The sequence below is a fragment of the Myotis brandtii genome, unplaced genomic scaffold (assembly GCF_000412655.1).
Source record: "Myotis brandtii unplaced genomic scaffold, ASM41265v1 scaffold721, whole genome shotgun sequence".
NCBI lineage: Eukaryota > Metazoa > Chordata > Mammalia > Chiroptera > Vespertilionidae > Myotis > Myotis brandtii.
In genome coordinates, this window is record NW_005370848.1 from 6,808 (window position 1) to 10,755 (window position 3,948).

A 3,948-nucleotide genomic window follows, 5' to 3' on the forward strand; every position below is an offset into this window, starting at 1 on the left:
CGGGGGGGTGGGGGGTGCCGGGTGCAGAGCTGTGACTAGGCGTTTGGGACGTGCGCCGAGCACCCGGCTCTGAACTCCCGCTGTGACCTCGGCGCAGCTCGCTCCCCACACCCCGTGTGCCCGGTACTTGAACCCTAGTGGTTAGAGAGCCTGAAAGCGGATTCTGGGGATCCTGCTCGGAGAAATAATCCGTTGGAAGTGAGAACAGATTACCAAAAAATTCTTTGTATGTGTCAAGGCTTAATCACTGTGTAGCATCATATGAAACCCGTGGGACGGTTATTGACATATCTTACCCGTTATATATGCAGTGCTTTGGCAAGCAGTAGGAAGGGTAGTCTTCCAGTTCTGTGGGAGCTCTCCTTTCACCAACACTGGGAGGTAGGGACCATCTGTCATTCCTATTTTAAAGAAGAGGAAATCGCCCCGCCTGGCGTGGCTCAGTGGTTGAGCATTGACCTATAAACCAGGAGGTCATGGTTAGATTCCCCTTCAGGGCACATGCCTGGGTTGCAGGCTCCATCCCCAGTGTGGGGTGTTCAGGAGGCAGCCAATCAATGATTCTCTCTCATCATTGATATTTCTTTCCTTTTAAAAAAAAAAAAATTTCGTATTGATTTCAGAGAGGAAGAGAGATGGAAGTATCAATGATCAGCTACTTCTGCACACCCCCTAATGGGGATCCAGCCTGCAACCCGGCCATGTACCCTTGACTGGAATCGAACCCAGGACCCTTCAGTCCGCAGGCCGACGTTCTACCCACTGAGCCAGACCAGCTAGGGCCATCATTGATGTTTCTATCTCTCTCTCCCTCTCCCTTCCTCCCTGAAATCAATAAAAATATATTTTAAAAAATAAATAAAGAGGAGGAAATGGAGGTTAAGTAACTTGCCCAGGGTCACAGAGCTAGGGAGTGCAGAACCTGGTGATTCAAATCAGAGAGCCCAGCCGATGCTGAAGGCTTTCTAAGGGTAGACATCACCCAGCCACAGGGGAGAATAGAAGCCAAGAAGCCACAAGCCTTGTGCTCCGGACACTCATGGGCAGGGGGGCAGTGTCACCGCGGGGCCCAGGGAAAAGTGACAGCAGGGTCATGGCTGGGATGGAAGGCACCCTCTGGGGCCGGGGGAGCAGAGAGGAGGAGACCAGTGTAGCCTGGGAGGAAGTGGGTCAGGGACGCGAGGAGGGTGAGGCCTTGCCAGGCAGGGGAGGGAGGAGCAGAGGAGGCAGTTGGCTGGCAAGCTGGCGCGTTCTGGAACACGTGGAAGGGAAAAACCCCACAAGAACTTTCTTCCCCAGGGGATGCTGAGAGGAAGAGAGGCCAGGTGGCCCGGATTCCTCTCTGGATCATCAACCTCCCAATGCCCAGAATGTGTCGTCAGAGTTGGGAAACGGGTTTCTGGAAGGTCCCTGGCAGGCCGAGGGGCTGCTGGCGGCTGCGGCGGGGCGTGCAGTGAGGAGGCGGCAGAGAACAGGCTGTCCTGGCAGTGTTTACCGTCAGATCCTATGGAGATGTCTTCACAGCTCAGCTCAAACCTCACTTCCTCTGGGAGCCGTCCCGAGCCCCATGCTCCAGCAGGGTGCCCGTGCTACGTGCTGGAAGACACCCTGTCCTTTTTCCCCCTGGAACTTCCCATGTCTGTAATACATGCGGGCGTATCGGTGTCCTTCCCTAACCCAGGCTGCCGTTGATAACTCCAAGAGCATTCATTGCCCCTGCCATGTGTCTCCAGCCCTGGGCGCAGGGTCCGCGTCATAAATATTTGTCAAGTAAAGTATTGGGGGTCATCGCCTCGATGGCTCCTCCTTTCCCAGCCTTCACCTTGTTTAGGGCTGATTACAAAATGAAAGTAAAGACATTTTCCAACTCTCTGGCACCTGTGTGCTAACTCAAATGAAAATACCAAGCAGGGCCCTAGTCAGTGGATAGAGCACTGACCTGCAGAGTGAAGGGTCCCAGGTTTGATTCCGGTTAAGGGCTTGTACCTCGGTTGCAGCCCCCTGATCGGGGCATGTGCAGGAGGCAACCAACCAATGTATCTCTCTCACATTGATGTTTCTCTCTCATCTCTCCCCCTCTCTTTCACTCTCTCTAAAAATCAATGGAAAAATATCCTCGGTGAGGATTAACAACAACAACAAAAACCAAGCAGGGAGGGAGAGTTGGCCTGTCAGAGGGACTAAATTCTAACGGTCACTCTGATGGATGACCTGGGGCCAGATATATGCCAGGGCCCCTCTAAGCCTCAGTGTAAGGAGCGGCTATAGAGGCAAGCCTCGGACTGACCTGTGGCAGGGCCACAAACAAGTCCCAGCTTGGAGGGCAGAGCCCTCCTGGAATAATGAAGCTTGATCTTGTAGTCCTCCCTAGTTCCTTCCTAGGTAGCTAATGGGCTGTGGGAGGTGCAGCAAGTGCTGCCAAAATAAGGCTTGAGGAGCAAAATAGATTTGAAACTCGAAATAACATTGTGAACATGTGGACCACTCCCCTTGCTTTGCTTTGTGTGACCTGACTACAAAATAAAGCTTGGGCTTACAGGCTGGGTCACTGTTTCCTCATCCAGGCAGTGATCCACCTGGTCCCAACTGTATTCTCTTGTCTGTCGTCTTTAATCCTTCACCGCCCCTCCTCAGGTTCACCCCTGGCCGTGCTGGACGCGGTTCACCTCAGTATTCTCGTCTGTGAAATGGTCAGATTGTACCAGAATTTGAGGGTCACATGCAAACGTTCTCTGATTTGAGAGCCAAGGTTCTGGAAACTTCACAGTGTCTGGCAGCCCTGTGGCCTGAGCGCATTGCAGGGCTGCTCTTGGGCAGTGGGCCGGTTGTGTTGTTGATACTTACATGTACACACACATGATAGGCAACATTTCTGCTTTCTAGTAAATCACATGCCTATTTGTCCACCCAGTGGAAACACTCCAACTGTGTCAAGAGACAATTGGGCTTGTTTTGGCCCCCAAAGTATTAATCTAGCCCTGGTTTGGGCCATCCATGCTAGGAGAAAAACTTGCTTCCGGTCTCAGCTGTCTCCCTTGAATCATTTTGACTCTGGAAGGCAAGGCATGACCAATCAACAAAGGTGGAGGGGGTCCCAGGCCTCGTCTTGCTCATCTCCACGCCCCTGAAAGCCTCACTGTGCTTGGGACAGATGTGGAGAGGGAAAACTATCTAATGTCTGCATCCCTGACATGGAAGGGAGGAGGGAGACAAAGCCAAGCAGCATTGGATGGGAAAAAACATCCCCCTGCAGATCTGATGTGACTCTTCAGTGTGAAGCAGTGATTGATCCCAGCCTGCATTAATAGAAGGATGCCATCTGGAATGAAGGAGGTGATTTTTCCCTCTCCTTTTACTGCTGGGGTGGCTATTTATAGTTCCTCACCGAAGGATATTTTTTCCATTGAATAAATATCCCTTTAGCCCTAGCTGGTTTGGCTCAGCGGATAGATCGTCGGCCTATGGACTGAAGGGTCCCAGGTTCGACTCCAGCCAAGGGCACATGCCTGGGTTGTGGGCTCAATCCCCAGTAGGGGGCGTGCAGGAGGCAGCCGATCAATGATTCCCTCATTGTTGATGTTTCTATCTCTCTTTCCCTCTTCCTTCCTCTCTAGAATCAATAAAAATATATTAAAAAAATAAAATAAATATCCCTTTAGACTGTATTCTCAACCTTCCTAATGCCACGACTCTTTAATGCAGTTCCTCATGTTGTGGTGACCCCCAATTTCATTGTTACAAAATTGAACATAATGCGAAGGGTCCCGGGTTTGATTCCGGTTAAGGGCACGTACCTCGGTTGCAGCCCCCTGATCAGGCACGTGCCTGCGGGAGGCAACCAACCAATGTATCTCTCTCACATTGATGTTTCTCTCTCCATCTCTCCCCCTCTCTTTCACTCTCTCTAAAAATCAATGGAAAAATATCCTCGGTGAGGATTAACAACAA

General features: G+C 51.4%; 1 long non-coding RNA gene across 1 annotated transcript; it reads left to right on the forward strand.

Moving 5' to 3' along the window:
* The first annotated feature begins 6 nt into the window (after positions 1 to 6).
* LOC106724105 lies at positions 7 to 1,872 on the forward strand. The gene is made up of 2 exons (XR_001359868.1): positions 7 to 381; positions 1,300 to 1,872. It is a non-coding gene; the product is annotated as an uncharacterized LOC106724105 (long non-coding RNA).
* Positions 1,873 to 3,948: the final 2,076 nt, after the last annotated feature.